This window comes from Protopterus annectens, chromosome 11.part0, assembly GCF_019279795.1.
Source record: "Protopterus annectens isolate FY-2018-M chromosome 11.part0, PAN1.0, whole genome shotgun sequence".
Taxonomy (NCBI): domain Eukaryota; kingdom Metazoa; phylum Chordata; order Ceratodontiformes; family Protopteridae; genus Protopterus; species Protopterus annectens.
The window spans coordinates 1,148,779,264-1,148,797,029 of NC_056745.1; the positions used below are offsets into that span (position 1 = coordinate 1,148,779,264).

The 17,766-nt window shown below is 38.8% G+C and overlaps 1 protein-coding gene across 4 annotated transcripts in view; it reads left to right on the forward strand.

The window, feature by feature from the left end:
• The window catches only part of FAM185A (family with sequence similarity 185 member A), a 1,394,841-nt gene that overhangs the window by 84,253 nt on the left and 1,292,822 nt on the right, over window positions 1–17,766 (forward strand). The window lies entirely within an intron of this gene.

Consider the following 17,766-nt stretch of genomic DNA (forward strand, 5'->3'; position numbering starts at 1 on the left):
TGTGCAGGACCTCCTTTACATGTTGAAGGTGCTCTTGCCAGCAGTTGCTGTAGATAGCAGTATAATCCAGGTAAGCAAGGGCATTATCTCCTGCTCGTGCTAGGATGTGACCTACCAGCCTCAGGGAGGTTGCTGGGGCATGTTTTCATCCCCGAGGACATCTCCGTAAACTTGTATAATCCGAAAGGAGTCACAAAGGCTGACCTCTCTTTCTAGCAGTGGGAGTCAAGGGCACCTGCCAGTAGTCCCACCCAGCTGCTCTAAGGCTTCATCTGTCCTAGCCATGGGGTAAGCATCAGACTCTGTGTGACCACATTTAGTTTTCTGTAGTTCACATAGAACCTGGTGCTGCCATCTTTCTTTGGTACCAGCACCACTGGGGAGACCCTGCGACTGCTGGACTCCTGCATTACCCCCAGTTCCAACATTTCCTGTATCTCTTCCTCAGAGTCTGTTTGATTCACTCAGGCACCCTGTAAGGGGCCTGCTTGATAGGCTTTGGGGTCCTGTATTTGCATGGTGCTGCACCAGGTGGGTGCACCCAGGTTTGCCAGTGAACATACCACCATACTCTTGTAACACTGCTCAGATTTCTCAATCCTGGGTAAGGGATAGCTGCTGGTACATTGCTACCCCTTCCACAGAGGTGTCAGTCCAAGCCTCACTGAGGACATCAGTCACCACATCCTCCTCAGACTCCTTCTGCCATCCACTGCAAATACTCAGCACCAGGGCCTCCCTGTCATGGTAAGGCTTCATCTTGCTAACCTGGTACAATTTGTGCCCATGATTCCTGCCTAGCAGGTTTACCATGTAGTTAACATCACTGACCTTTCTTACCACTTCGAAGGGTCTCTCCCAAGCTGCCTGCAGCTTACTGTGTCTGACAGGAATGAGCACCATAACCTGCTGTCCCATAGCATACTCTTGGGCTCAAACATTCCTGTTTTACCATACCTTTCTCTGCTGTTGAGCTGCTGCCAGGTTCTCCTGAGCCAAGCCTATGAGCTCCCCAAGCCTTGTCCTGAGGTATAGGACATTTGCCACAACAGTCTCCTTGTGGGATTTACACTCACCATGAATCATTTCTGAAGGCCCCCTCACCCTATGGCCCATACAGCAATTCAAAGGGTGAAAAACCTGTGGATTCCTGGGGTACTTCTCTGAATGCAAACAGCAGATAGGATAAATATTTGTCTCACTCTCTCTTAAACTGGTCTGCAAATGCTGTAGCATGGTTTTTAGTGTAGAGTTTAACCTCTCCACAAGACCATTAGTCTGGAGGTAGTAGGGGGTGGTGTTTGGGTGCTTCACCCCACAGCGCTCTCACAGACAAGCCAGCAGGTCTGACATGAAATTGGCACCTCTGTCAGTCAGTATTTCTTTCGGGAAACCTGCCCTGCTGAAACTCTCTAACAAAGCATTTGCCACCTTCTCTTCCTCAGTGGAAGACAGAGCCACCGCCTCGATTTATCTAGTAGCATAATCTACTACCACCAGGATATACTTCTTCCCTGTGGAGCTTGGGTTACTCAGAGGCCCCACAATATCCATAGATACCCTCTGAAATGGCTCCTCAATCACAGGCAAAGACATCAAAGGAGCTTTCATCTTGTCTCCTGCCTTGGCTACTTTTTGGCACTGCTCACGGGTACTGCAGTACCCTGTTACAGCCCTTGCAATCCCAGACCAATAATAGTTTTGCATAATATGTTTCTTGGTACACTTTATGCCCATATGACCTGCAAAAGGAATTTCATGAGCTACGGTTAGAAGTGCCAGACGGTAGGCTCCAGGCACTAGCAACTGCTGTATTACCTCACCCTCTAGCCCTCCCTCAGGAGTCCACTCTCTATACAGTAACCCTTTGTTCCAGTATACATACTCCTCTTTTCCTTAGGAATCGAGTGCCTCCTTAGCTACCTCCCTCAAGCCTTAGTATAGGGTCCGTGTGCTGAGCCTGTCTCAACTCTACCTTTGTGACCCTTCCCAGCTTCCCTTCTACAGGAAGTCTGGTATCCTCTGACAGTGGTGCCTCGCTGTCAGCCTGGGTACTACCTCTCACCTCTGCCCTTCCAGTCACTCTGTCCAAGGGAACACCAGTACCTACTAGCAGCTGTGGCTCACCTTCAGGCTCACTGTTAAAGGGTAGCTGCCTTCCTGAAATAGCCGCCTCACCAGCCTTGGCTTCAGGTGTGGGGTCTGTCTGGGTCTCCCCCAGGCTACCAGGTGCCTGTCTCCAAGCCTGACTGTGTGTAACTGTATGCACACAAGGTATTGCATTATCAAAATTATTCCATATCAAGACATCTACAGGGATATCCTGAAACATACCTACTTGCTTGCTTCCTTTTCCACCTTCCCAGTCAAGGTGAACCCTGGCCAAAGACATTTGGAATGGTGTCTTTTCTAAAGCTTTGACTGGAGTGGACTGCCCAGTCAAGTACTGCTCCTCTTTAACCACTGCAGGCTTCACAATGGTTATGTCAGTGGCTGTGTTGGTCTTAGCAGTGGCCTGTTTTCCATCCACTAAGATAGGATATAAACTCCGGTGATAGTGTGGTACCCCTATTGCCTTCAGACAATTTACCACTGGTATACTGTTATTCCCACTTGCTGGCTCCCCCACCTTTTGTTCTCCACCTTGCTTCCATAGAAATCTGTATGCTACATGGCCCCACTGGTTTAAAACATCTAAACCCTAATCCTGGCCCCACTGGTTTAAAACATCTAAACCCTAATCCTGGCTGTGTACCTGAACTAGTGGATTCCCCTGTTACTGGTGCACTCTGTTGGGGTGGTTTAGGCTGGGTTCCCTTATATCCATGTGCAGCTCTGGGTATCCCCATCTTGTGCAGTGATACCCTACTTGCTAAATAGAGATCCCTTTTTCCCCAACTCATTTGCAAAGTTACACCCCCAGTCTGCCAACCAGATTCTCATGTCCTCAGCAAAGTGCTAAGGGCTTATTCCCTAAGCAAAAGGTCTGCCAGCCTTTCAGAAGTGGTGACCTGACAATGAATCACCCACCTATGAAAATAAGTGCTTAACTGAGCAATGTAATCACATACACTTTCATCTGAATTATGTCTATGCTCACAAACCTTTTTTCTGTAAGCTTTGGGTGTTAACTTAAAACATTCAAATAAACATTGTTTAACTTTATCATAGTTTAAGCAGTCAGTATCAGACAATTTAGAAACAGCAGTTACAGCTTTACCATCGAGTAAGGGGTCAAGAACCATACACTGAGCCCTTGGTCAATGTTACACTGTTTACATATTCTTTCAAATATATGAAAAAAACTATCAAAATTATTACCCTCTGTAAACTGTGGAAGAAATTTACTGACCTTTATTGCTTCTGGGGTTCTGTTATTCCCTTCCCCGTTACCTCCATGACCCTGACGAAGAGTCAGCATCTCCCTGTCATGTTGGAGCTGTTTCTCATTTTCTTCAGCCTCCAAATGTCACAATCTGTCTTCTGATTCTAATTCCATATATTTTGCTTGCCCCAGTCTCTCATTTTCTTCAGCCTCCAAATGCCACAGTCTCCCTGCTGATTCTAATTCCAAACATTTGGGCCTCCAGTTCAGCTCTCTTCAACTCCAGACAGGTTTTTAAGTCCTCTGAGGAAAAGGTGAACTGTCCTTTTTCTGGGGGCTGCAAATCCCCATCGCCAGACTGGTTATACTCCTGGTTGCTGGTCGATGCTGCAGCTGTGACTAAGGCTGAAATAATTTCCTCTTTAGTCAGGTCAGCATGCACCAGTCCTTTTGCTTCACATACCTTGGCCAACTGTTTTTTTGTCAGCTTGCCATAATCCTCTGCTGACATCTTTGCCTGCTTTCCCTGACTAAACTAACAAAAAAAAATAAAATAAAACTTGTGAAAATGAAACTCTATATGTTTACCTTGTAGCAGTTGAGAGTACACACACCTTCAGTGACAACTGCCTACACGCTACAGAAGTTCAATTGATATCCCCAACACTGCTCACCAGTATGCGACGTTCCCCCTCTGGACCAGTAATCAAGGAGCCACAGTCCTCCCCACTGACATCTATGACAGACATTCACTTGGAGCAAAAATATATACACCCAGTATTTCCAGATGCAGCTCTCTGCACCAAGCACAATTTCCCTTAAGAGCACACAGGGAGCACACTCAGTCCTGTGGCTGGATTTCCCTCGCTCTCTGTTCAGGCCCCAAATTAGACTGTCCACTGACACATCTATAGAGTTAAGTCCTTAGCTGGCTTTTCCAAGTCAAGTCCTCCATTACCCTCTCTGTAAAATCTGCTCTGTGTCCCTGTTCCAAGTAGCTGAAACACACACTCTTTGAAATTTGATTTTCACACATACACACACACACGCGCGCGTGCATACACACCTAGGGAAGGTTGGCACAGATTCACTAGCTCTACCACCTCTATCCTGGCTAAAAAGCAGATAAACTGCCACCAGAATACCCACAAAGCCAGCTACTGCAAGGGTACCCATTTATACTGAGTGAAATTAATACTAATACCAATGGTAATGTTAACCAAACAGCAAGGCTTTCAGGAGTGGCTACAGTGTCATCAAATAAGTGTAAGTACTCTCAAAGGTTAAAATATTCTCTAAAAGACCAGCTACAATGAAAAGTTTAAACATATTTAATAACATATAATAAAAGAACATGAAAATACTAAATATATTTTTATAATAAACACTAGAGTTTCAATCACAGGAGATATTAAAACTAACAAAGATGGAAAGGTTCACGCATATACAGAAAAAACAGCACTTAACTAATCTCACTATATTTTCCTGACTGACCTAAAGAATTACTGTCCCCTTGTCCACTTATTCGAGCAAGGCATAAATGGGATGGGTGAGTGGTCTTTCTTTCTCAGGTATCACAAACAGACTGCTGAGAACTGAGTGACATTTCTCACTAATATCTAAATATCATTTCAGTGCTGGCTATAGAATGATAACACATCTGGTCATCTGACTCTGGTTCCTACACCACCCCCTTTACTAGAAACTTAAGACAGGATCTTTGCATGTGTCATAATACAGACACATAGAGCTTTGTTAAGATGTGTTACAACATATATAAGCTGTAAAACAATTAAAAAACTTCCACTCTTCCTACAGAGCTACTAAGCCAGGCTTCTCACAAACATTTTGTCTCTGGGTGCTATCAGAACTGTGAGATACAATCATTATGACCTAAACCAAGTAATTTAATTTCAGACTATTTTTCAAAGTTAGCTGGACTAAGATTAACCTCTTCTCTTCCATTATCCTCTGTTACAACATATTCATTTCCACAGTTACAATAGAGTCTGACATACAGGTGTATTTCTTTTCTGTCTAGCAGGGCCCCCTGTTGGTACATTTTTCAACACAAGTGTCTGTACAAATCAGTTTAATATATAAATGACATATAATTCTTTACAAAATGCCAGCCAGCTATGCTGGCATATGTTACACATCCACTGCCCTACTCCTCGTGGCATAGCTAGCACTACCTCGCATCATCACAACGCCCATAACCTTAAAGGCTATGGAAAACAGTGTGCAGAGCTAATTTTGAATGGTGACACCTATTCAGAGCTGGAAGCTAAAACAAATCTACTGACTGACAAATTAAGATCTAGTTTTATTCCCATCTTCCTCTCAGTCAACCCTCAAGAAATGCCAGTGAACGTAACCCCTCAACCATCAATAGAGAAGAGGTCAAACACACTCCATTATCAAAAACACCATATCAGTAAGCCCCAATAGCATTCCAGGATGCTTCATAAATACCATGAAGGATGACCTAACAGGACCACTGGTAGCCTCCAGTCAGTCTTCACGCCACATGAATGGAGAACTGCAACAGTCATCCCTCTGCATAAGGACAGGCCTTCAGTGGACCCTGAAAACTACAGACCCATTAATCTTTCTAGCTTCTTATGCAAAACACTGGAAAGAATAACCATGGAAATGATTAATAATGACATTGGAAGCCTTCAGACACTAGATCCAATCCAGTTCCGTTTTGTCAAGAGAACAAAATGCCAACTCAGTCTGGTAGACTTTTTCAAGAATGTCAACATTCACATGACCTTGACCTGTCCAAGGCATTTGATACAATACCCCACTGGGGCATTGTAAACATACTCATGAAATTTGTCATAAAGACCTGTGTTATACTAGAGATTTTCAGCTGGCTCTTAGATAGGACCCAAGAAGTTAAGATTAGGAAGTCCACCTCCACAAAGAAGCCGTTTGCTATCGGAGTGCCTAATGACTCCATGATAGGTCCTCTTATTTTTGACATCTACTTCTCAGATGTTGAGACCAATTTCAAGGGCCTCTGCCTGACCAAGTTTGCAGATGATTGCAAACTGGGAGCAGTCATAGAATTCCCCCAAGACACTAATATTCTGCAGGAACGGCTAATACAGGCAAATAACGGGTGCCATAGACATGGTTTAAAACTCATTGCCAAGAAATGCATAATAGTACCCTTTGGGAAGTTGGCTACCCCAGGAAACTACCTTACTAATAACAGTCTCCGTAGAGTAGACCCAGTAGTTAGGGAATTTGGCACATATGTAGACAGTAACCTGGCTTATGACCAACATGTGTCTAAGGTAATAAGGAAATCATTCTATGGTGCTAAACTTAGGGTATTTATTTTATTTTATTTTATTTTACATTTGTTGACCGGGCTAGTCCAACTGGATATATGTCCATTTTCAGTGGAGGCCCGGGGAGAAAAGCTCCAAGGTCATAGTTAGATTAACAAAAACATTGATGTTGTTACACAAGATAATATACTGGTTAATACATATACAATTATAAACCTATAACAAATGAGTACAATTAAATACACTGATGCTTACAGACCAAATAAGAGAAAACAAGAATTATTAAATGATTTCACGAGGTACAGATTTGAACAGCCAGACAAGGAGGGCTAAAATAGAGTGTTCTTTGGTTTTTGGGTTAGGCGGAGGCTGAGAGAAGCCTAGGTACGACTAGGACAATAGCTTATTAGTCTGGACTGGAGCAAGGGCATAACCATTTGGATTTCAAGTATGCTCTAAGATGTAATTTAAATTGGTGCTGAGAGGGCATAAGTCTTAGGTTGTTTGGTAGGGCGTTCCAGGATTTGCCAATGGAATTGGCATATAGTGCATCACCACCAGCATTGTTAGATTTAATGGTCCTTACTTGTAGACTTTTGGAAGACCTGAGGGAATTAAGGTTGGAGCGGGGTAAGTATTTTGTTCAGTGAGGGAGTTTTACCTGGATGGTTAATAATTTTAAAAGCCTCAGTTAGCTGGTTGAATTTGAGTAAATTGGGCAGTTCCAGCCATTCGAGAGACCTTAAATTTAGGCAGTGATGAGTGCGATAGGGCGTTCCTGTTATGAATCTGGCTATGTGATTATAGGTAGTTGTTAGTTTATTAAGTTCTTTCTTGTTTAGGAAGGAGAATATAGGGGAGGCATAAAGGAGAGTGGAGAGTAGGTGGGTTCGGGCAATAGTCAGTTTGGTGTGCGGAGTTAAGAAGGCCTTTATTCTATACATCGACCCAAGTTTTCTGTTAACCGATTTAATAGTTAAGTTTACATGCATATCAAATTTAAGTTTATGGTCTATGGTCACCCCTAGTAGTTTGGTATTGGATACGGGGTAGATAATGGTCCCATTGTTGGAGGACACATGGAAAGAAGGATTGTTGGTGTTGAGGGGTTCTATAGTTTGAGCAGTCACTGAGGTGGGGAAAAAGAGAAGTAATTTGGTTTTGGCAGGGTTAAGTAAGAGTTTAAGTTCCGAGAACCATTTTTCGACAGTAGAGAAGCAGTTTTGGGTTGTGGCTTGGAGTTTGGCGAGAGATTCATCAGAGCAGATCAGGGTGGAGTCATCTGCATATTGAATACAGGTGGCTTTGGGAATAATTGAGTGTGGATATGGCATCTAGGTCCAAGGAAGTCATTGTTCCACTCTACTCAGCCTTCATCTGATGCATCATTTAGTACAGTGCCCATTCAGTGTGTACCTAACCAGGCACATGCAACAACTGGAATGTCCACAGAGATTCCTCAGAAAAAGAATACAGCGTGCTAACAACATGTCCTATGCAGATCTTCTGAATGCCTTACAGAGTGTGGAGGAGTGATCTATGTCTGGCATACAAGCCATCCCAGGATCCTGCTGTGGTGAACCTCATGCATATCCACAAAAGAAATAGCATCAGAGCTACGCAATTCATAGACTTAAACCCTTCTTGCAACATAAATAGGACATGTTGGGGGAACAGCTATGGGTCTCAGAGACTACCCCTTCTGAAGAACAGCCATGTGAAGCAGAGAGTAATCATTTGAAATGTCAGGAACTGTTAGAGCGAGTCCTGAAACATGGAGACTGAATGGTTGAAAAACAGAGTTATATATATGAAGTCCGAGATAGACATTTCCTGAATATTCTCTTTTCTCCACGGTATGGCAATCTCAGAATTGGTGTGCATGTAGGAATATATATGTATATATATATATGTATATATATATGTGTTGTGTGTGTGTGTATATTCAATGAAAGTCATATATGGCCTTTTCCCCCACTTTAGTGTGACCCTGGAATTAATATATATATATATATATATATATATATATATGTATATGTATATGTATATATATATATATATATATGTATATATATATAGTAAGGGGGAGTGAGGGGCACCGACCCCCACATTGGGGTGTGTGTGGGGGGGCGTAGCCCTCCACATAGTTTGGATATATGTATATGGGTCTACTTTACATGCACGAAAACGCAAGCTGTTGAACTGTCATATGAGCTAATAATCATAATATCAGAAATGGTATTTTGGGATTGCACTACAGTGAAGAGTGGGATATTTGCCCTTTCCTCACTGTAGTGTGACCTCGGAGTAGGAATATATATTTAGCAGGGGGTGTTGGGGAATACAAATTTCAAAGTTATGATTATTCGCTCAAATGAGTGTTCGACAGATAACGTTTTCGTGTATCTGACATAGACCCTTATATGTATTTAAATTATTTAAATGCATAAATATAGATATATAAATATGTATGTGTGTATATGTATGTATATATATATATATATATATATATATATATATATGTATGTATATATAAATATAGATATGTTCGGGGGGTGTTTAAAGGGGAAAAGCAGTCTTCGAGATTTGCTTTTTTCTTGTGTTTTCTGTCTTTTGTCAGCTTGTTGGCACTCTGCATTTCTAGTACTGATATATCAGTAGGGAGCCAAAGCAGAGTTCTTCCTTGACTATTCAATCATACTGAAACAATGAATGGGAAATCAGAAATTCACCCCTGGTGTGTCACTGATGCCGTATCTTACACACAACCCCTGCAAATAATCTCAGACACAAAACTTGTTTGATACATTTGGGATGCGTACACCTGTGTAGAAGAGTGGGCTTTCCTTTGATAAAACTGTTTGCTTGTTGCAGAAAAGTAGCAGTTGTATTGTTTTATCTTTCTTAAAACTTGGCTGGGCAACACTTAAGCAGTGATAATGTGTCATTTGCTGTTTCTGAAATTATCTGGGCTGGAATTTGCTCATGTTCTCCACCAGGCTAACTAATTTAACCCCTTACTGTCTAACTTTCTTCTCTCCACCACCCGTTGTCAATATTTCTTGGCATTTGAGCCTTCTAGCTTAAGTTTGTGGCATTTTTATCCTGAATAAATAAATAAACAAATATATATATATTTTTTGTCTATATGACTAGTATAAGCTTATTGTACTACTGTTGTTGTATGTTTTTAGATACAATGTCAAGGAACTTGTGTTTGAACTCCTATTGTAATTGTCATATGTACAAATGTATAATTATGTAATCTTCCTTGGAGCTTTTCTCCCCAGGTCTCTTCTGAAAATGGGCTTCTGGCCCAGTCAGACACTACCTAGTTATCAAATGTGTGTGTGTATGTGTGTGTGTGTGTGTATGTATAATATATATTTATATATATTTATATATATATTTATATATATATATAAAATACATTTTTGGAGGTCTTAACTGTTTCACAATCCTGATTATCAGACTTAATTCCTAATTAATACTATACCATATATCTGTTCCAGGATTTGCAGCTAGCAATAGTCTAAAAACAAATAAACTTTTTATATTGTTGTGTGTGTGTTGGGAGGGATAAGACTGCATATGTTCAAGGCTAAAATAAGAGGTTGTATTTTCAAAAGTTTCTTAAGGAAATTTGTGATGGTTATATTACATTTTTCTAAATCTTTTAACTGGAAGAGTAAATACAAACATATTTAAACTATGAAAGTGTTTGAAAAATATGATGAATCGGCAGCATAGTACATCGTTGATGGAAAGAAGTAGCAAATTGGTGGAAATTATCATGGTGTATAGATAAAATATCATGTAAACCACACAGGAAGGAAAAGCCAGCTGAGTCAAATGAAAGAAAAAATCAAGAAAAGAAAGGGATGGGCACAAAGACCAAAAGATGGAGAGTTGGAAGTTCTAGAAATGCAGCAGCAGAGAGGGCGAGACAGGTGGGTGTTAGCGTACTTAGGAAAGAAAAGTAGGCAAAGAGAACCAGCATTCAAGTGAGAGTTAAGGTTATAGGCTGAGGTGCTTGGCAAATCAAGGAGAAGAAAATAGAAAAAAGAGATTTTAAGAAGTGTGAGACTATGTTAAGGAACAGAGAAGACATATTAGGGAAGGCAGATCTTAGGAAGTTAGAAAGAAGCAGCCTGGCCAGCTGTGGGTAGAGCTTGTCAGTAAGACTTAGCGGCATACCTCTCAACTGTCCAGATTTTTGCCTCATATTTTTGGTCTGCTCCTCATAAAATTTGTGTTTTTTTCTGGCAAATCGCAGAGGATTGAAGTCACTAAAAAAATTACATGCATTTGAGTTTCAGACTAGATATCCTTCCGAAAATGCAGACTAACGCAAATCCTGTTATTCTAGCAATTTTCTAAGTCTTTCGTATCTCATTCCCTCCACTGAAGCTCTGGAAGTTTGCACTATAAATTCCAATAGGTGGAGCCTAATGTTTTTGATAGAACCAAATCATGTCCTTACATTTCAAACAAATGCTCATATCTCTGGAGCTGTAGGAGTTACCAAAGAAGTGTAAATGTTAAACTTTGCAGCACAAACTGTTTTTATAGTAGTATATTTCTTTAGGTTCTAGGTCTTAAACTGGGTTTTATAAGTTAAAATACAGTAACTGTTAAGTTTGTTGTTTGTAATATTTTGTAAACAACTTAAATTTCTCTGCAATCACTGGTTACACACACACATACTGTCAGCAGCCATTTTGTTCATCCAACTGAGAGCTATCATAAGCAGTTCTGTTGTTGCTACTTGGTTGCCAAAATATTTAGAAATGTATGACATTGACAATATAAATAAATATTATAGGAAAAACAATTAATATCCTGTTACCTGCCCTAGACCGAGGTTAAATATTAATGCAGTTGTGTTTGTCATTCTGTGAGCTTTAAGATGAAATCTTTTAATACATTGCATACAGCATGATTTTTGAATTATTAATGCAAATATGAACAAGCAATATTTGATGACAAGAGACATCAGTAGGCTGTAACTGCAGGAAGATCAGGAAGCGTCCCCCGGATGTAATGAGCTACTTTTAGGCATTTGTTCCCTCATTTTAGGCTTTATCGTTATTTCTTATGCTGTGAGGTTAAGAGGTATGGCTAGAGGTATGCAGGGAGTGGTGACTGAAGAACATGGAGATAAGGAGATTGGGGTGACTGGCTGAAAACTAAGTTTGTGTTTAGTTCTAACAGAGCAGAAGTAAGCAATTAGCTATGATTATGGGAATGCACAGAAAGGAATTTATTAAGAGAAAGCAAGGAATGCATTTCAGAAACAAAATGAGAGAGAATAAAAATGGGTCTCTTGGAACCTGGCAGTTAGGTTTTACATGGTACTAATAGTGCCTGTGAGCTGGCTAGCTTACACTTTTTTTCTGTAGCTGTGTGTGGAAAGCACAGGGAAGTGATTGTAGATAATATGCAGTGTAAGAAAGCATTCTTGTTTAAACCATAAAATGAAAGACAACTTCTCCCACTGACACTTCTATTAAAGAAGAAAATGTATGCTCAGATTTACTTTAAAGTAGGCACAATGCTTTATTGTGTCATAATGTGTTGAACACCATTGAAGAAAAAAGTTTCTAATTGCATCATTCTTTTGGATGCAAGATGCATTTTCGAATCATCTAAACATGTGTAACAGACTGTGATCCCCACCGGTGACAATCTGCATGGGGAGTTGTTCATTAGTATGGGATTTAAGTGCTACCTTACATCTGTAGTCTAATCAGTTGTGACTCATGTTGCATGACCCTTAGCAAGCTGCTGTTGGTGTGGGTAATATCCTTTGGACTAAAATGAAGTAGAATTTGCCAATTTACACCCCGTTTTCTCTTATTACAGACAATCATGCTATCATAAGTCAATGTGTCATTTTTATTACACACATTGCTTGCCATAAAACTTGTTTGGCATTGTAATGCTTTACATTTCCAATGTCTGGTTTATTTTTTATTGCACATTTTCAGTAACCACTGTGTTCCTAAGTATCCTTAAGTGGCTGAAAGGTAATGTTTGTACATTTCCTACTGTTTAACCATATCTCCTTTCTACTGTCTATGTCTGACACCTATTCAATGTTTTATCATTTTAGGTGTGCATCTGTGTTTTGGCAAGGTCACTCTGTTTCAGTGAATGTTTCAGTATTTTGAGGCAAGCACCCTACTTTAGACATCAAATATGTGTATAGTGTTTCATATGCATGCTGTGAGGCATAAGAACTTGACGGTGACTCATTCTGTACTGCTACTGTCTGGATCAGTGGTGTCCATTGTCCGTTTCCCCTCAGCACACCTGCATGCAAGTGATCACAAACGCATACAGCCCAAGATAAACTTCTCTGTGTTATGGGACATTGTACCGTTTTGATAGAGAATTCTGTTTCACCTGTAATCTGGATGCCTACTTTAAATCCTGTAATCCATCTCTGTGAAGTAGCATGTATTGGAATGCTGAGTAAATTCATTTCTGACTTTTTGATGTCTCTCCAGAAATAAACCTCAGTTTTCTGTCTACAGTCTAATTCTTGCTTGCATGTTTCAGTTGACCTTTGGGTGGCATGTTCAGTATGGACCTACGTTTTTGACTGTCGGTTAAGTATAGTCTACTGGCTTGCAAATGTATTCACAGGTCCTGTCTAATGAATACTTTGCATGTTTAGGATGTTGCACTGTGTTGGTGTAATAAATCAGAGTTTTGCTGAGCAGCAAATAAAACAGAGCTGTGTCTACAGAGGTCATTACTAATTCCTGTGCTGAAGGCACATTATGGTGAGCCACAGCAATTCAAGAGTTGGAAGCTGTAGTGTTCTTCGGTGAGGCATCCTTAAAGTGGAGCAGTGACCTGAAGATTTCTGTGGTCACCAGAGTGTTGTATACCAAGCAGTCCTTTGTGCACTTGTCCAGTTTTTGTGTGCTTTTTTGTTTTATTGACAGACCTGTATTGAGGGAATTGCTTGAAAGGTAACACTTCATACAGCTGTTGTTTTGCTGAAAGGACAGTTTTATGCAGCTTTCTGTCTAGAGTCATTAGTTTAAGTTAGTATTACATTCAGGATTTCACACAAAAAACAAAATTTCCAACATCTAATACTTGCTAAAAGATTGACAGTCCTACTGCCATTTGTGTGAGCTATATCACTGTTAATTCTGATTGTAAAAACCAATGGCGTTTGTTCAACACACTAAAATGCCTGTGCTCTGGAATCAAGATGACACTGGTGTGGCAGAATAACAGTCACAGCATCAAAAACAATTTTCCTCTATTGTAGTAATATAAAAAGGCAAAAAACTTTTATTCCACAAACTAGGTTTAGCGCTTTCACCTACAAAACGTAGGCTTCTTCAGAACACTCTCCCAAATTTAGTCAGCATATGCGCACATATGCTAATGCAGCTGAGAACACCAATAAATATAAAGGTACTGTGAATAATAACAATTCTACTAAATTTCCTAGTAAAACTGCTGGTGAACCGAATAGGTGTCTGTTTAAGGACTTTATTGAAAGTGACTGTATTTTTGATGGCTTTAATAAGAATACAGGAAATAATAATAATAACAATTATAGATGGAATGGAACATTAAAGGATTTAATATATGAGTTTGGCAAAAAATTGAATATTATTAATTCTATTAAGTTAGACAATGCCTATTTATCACATTGTATTGAAGCTGGTATTGTGCCAATGGGGCTGAGATTTTCTAAAGTACCCATGGGTGTTGAAATTACTAAAGAATGTGAAAATGAACTTAACAAGCTTTTTGACAGCTTTGGTATTGAATTTATGAAAAAACTGATCAAATTTAATGACACTAAACTATGTAGTATGTTGAATGAAGTAGACCAAATGAATGAAAACATTGTATCTGATTTATTGTTTATGAATTGGGAAAAGCTATATAATAGACAATTTGAATTAGCGGAGAATAGAACACACCAAGCATTTGAAAGAAAAAGTAAGAAATTGATTAGAGATGCTGAACAGTACAAGTTAGGGAGGGCATACACTTGGAATAAGTCTGCATGCAACACTACTGACAGACAGGCACATTATGATAGAAAGTGGGTAGAAAATGAAAATTTTCAACAGGTAAGGACCAGACAGGACAACAAATGGTCAAAAAGCAATACATGGAGGAAAAAAGAGTACAGACCCAGTTACAACAGGTTCATGTAATAGAACAACATTCTCCTTTTTGTAAGGATGACACTATTGTTACCTCCCATGAGGGTATTGTTAATAAACATCTAAATTTTCAGATATTTAATTATACTAATATAACATTAAGCAAGGCACATTTTAGCCTGCTATCGAAAGGAATGAAATATATCCCAGTTTCCGGTTTTAGAATAATAGATAGTATCTGTGAACTTAAAAAATATACTAGAAAGTTAAATTTAGCAATCATGTTTAAGGATAAGGTACGTGACAAAGATAGGCCTATTAATAAGTTGAAGAAAAAAAGTAGTTTTATGCCTGCAATGAATCAGGAAGTGTTAAGATATGAGAAGTTGGTTACACATGACTTGTATAATATCAACAGAAGGAAGAAAAAACCCAGGAGTAACTTGACCAAAGAGGAACTGAGTGTATTGGAAGATTTAACCACTAGCAATAGTGTTAGAGTTATGAAACCCGACAAGGGGGGTGGGGTCGTGGTTTATGATCAAATGACTTATAACACTAAAATACATACCATTTTACACGAATCAGGGAATTATGAGACCATTTCTCAGAATGAGTTGAATATAGCATATAGGAGAATTTACCTATTTATAGAGGAATTTCTTTTGGATGACAGAATTACAGAAGAATTATACAACTATTTAAGGGTAGATTCCCCCTTTTTGGCCACGATGGTAGGTATCCCTAAAATACACAAAAATCTAATGGATCCACCTCTTAGACCGATAATATCGGGAAGTAAATCTAAAACATATCCTTTAGGGGTAACTATAAACCATTTATTAAAGCATATATATGATAATGTTGAACATATGGTAAAGGATCCGTGGCAATTTTTGCGGAATTATCCCACATATTTAATGGATCAAGACTTGATATTTGCCTCCATTGATGTTATAGATCTATTTACGTGTATACCCAAGGAGGAGGGTTTGGAGGCTTTCTCTGACAGTATGTATACTCACAGTAAGCTATCTAGTGAGAGAATACAGTTGGTTAGTGACCTTATGTCTATAGTATTAGATAACAATTTTGTATACTATGAGGGTGAGATTTTCAGACAGACTAAGGGTGTAGCTATGGGGGCGGCTTGTGCCCCCATATATGCAAACCTGGTCATGTTAAACTGGGAAGAGAAGTATATTTTTAAGAGTCAATTTTACAGTAAGATAAAATACTACTCACGTTTCCTTGATGACATTTATGTAATATGGTAAGGAAATCAGGAAACGTTTGAAAAATTTTTTGAATATTTGAATCAGAGTAGTAATTATTTGAAATTTACCTCAAACAGCAATAATATGGGAGTACCATATTTAGATACCTTGGTGTTGAAAACAGACAGTGGGTTTCATTCTAAAATACATCGTAAAGAAACATTCACAAATTCTTATGTTGACTACAACAGCTGCCATCCGGCAAAGACTAAAAGAAACATTTTCAAGGGCCAATGCATTCGGGCTTTGAGAATGACCTCTTCTATGGAAGTAATGAAGCAGGAAGTGGAATTTATTACATCTATGTTTGTAGATAGAGGGTACAATTTAGATATGATGAATAAAATTAGTCTTGACCTTATTAGTAGATGGGGAAATAGTATTGTCCCTTTATTAGGCTCCAAATACAATGAGATACCAGAGACATCAGCTGAAGTGTCAGGTAACACAATCAATACGGTGTATGATAAAGCTTGTATAGTAGAATATGGGCCATACAGTAATAAAATAAAACATGTACTAAATAAATATTGGTACACTTTAATGTCTAAGGAGGAGACGATTGAAATTTTAGGCCCCAAACCCACTTTTGTATCCAAGATGGGTCAGAATTTAAAAAGCTTATTAGAAAGGGGCAGTATACAAGGAGCATTAGCAATAAAGTCTCATACTAGTAGATGTGGATCTTGCAATCAGTGCAATTATATTTTAGAAGACAATAAATTAAGATTAGATAACTACAATAAAACTACTTTATATTTTAAAAAGGGTAATTGCAATACAAAATTTTTGGTATACATTGCTAAATGCATTATATGTCCGTCATACTATATAGGTAAAACGGAACAGCATTTTAAGAAAAGAATATATGCACATGCCTATTGTATAAGGAAGAGAGATGAAAAAAATGCTTTGGCAAGACACATTATAAACAAAGGTAGTGAACATCAGTTTAGGTTTGGCATATTAGAAATTATAAAAAATAATCCTAGAGGTGGTAACATGAAGATTAAATTGGCATTTAAAGAAAGTTATTGGCAGATTTTTACTGATGCCACTACCCCTCCGGGACTTAATGATTTTATTTCAACTAAAACTATTTTAGAATATGTATAAATATGACAACATAAATGAATTTTGATGTACAGATATTATTTACTATTTATTATATATGTTTTTATATATACATTTTACATATTTTTTCATATACATATTTAATATTTATAAATCTGATTAAGAATTATGTTTAATGAGTTTTTAACTTTAATGGTGATATCTTTTTAACTTTAATGGTGATATCTCTTTAAAGAGGCACTAATTTTGGCGCCAATTTTAAATATTTAACTGTTAAGATTTGAATGTATGATTGTTCTGAAGAAGCCTACGTTTTGTAGGTGAAAGCGCTAAACCTAGTTTGTGGAATAAAAGTGTTTTGCCTTTTTATATTACTACAATAGAGGAAAATTGTTTTTGATGCTGTGACTGTTATTCTGCCACACCAGTGTCATCTTGATTCCGGAGCACAGGCGTTTTAGTGTGTTGAACAAACGCCATTGGTTTTTACATTTAGTATTTACACTTGCTTGTTTTAATTCTGATTGTCATATTGTTGATGTGTACATTAGTGTACTGGCAGCAGTGTTGCATGTTTGGAATTGCTTTTTGATATGCGCAGTTTGTACATAGTATGTTGCTTTAGGATAGGCTTGTAC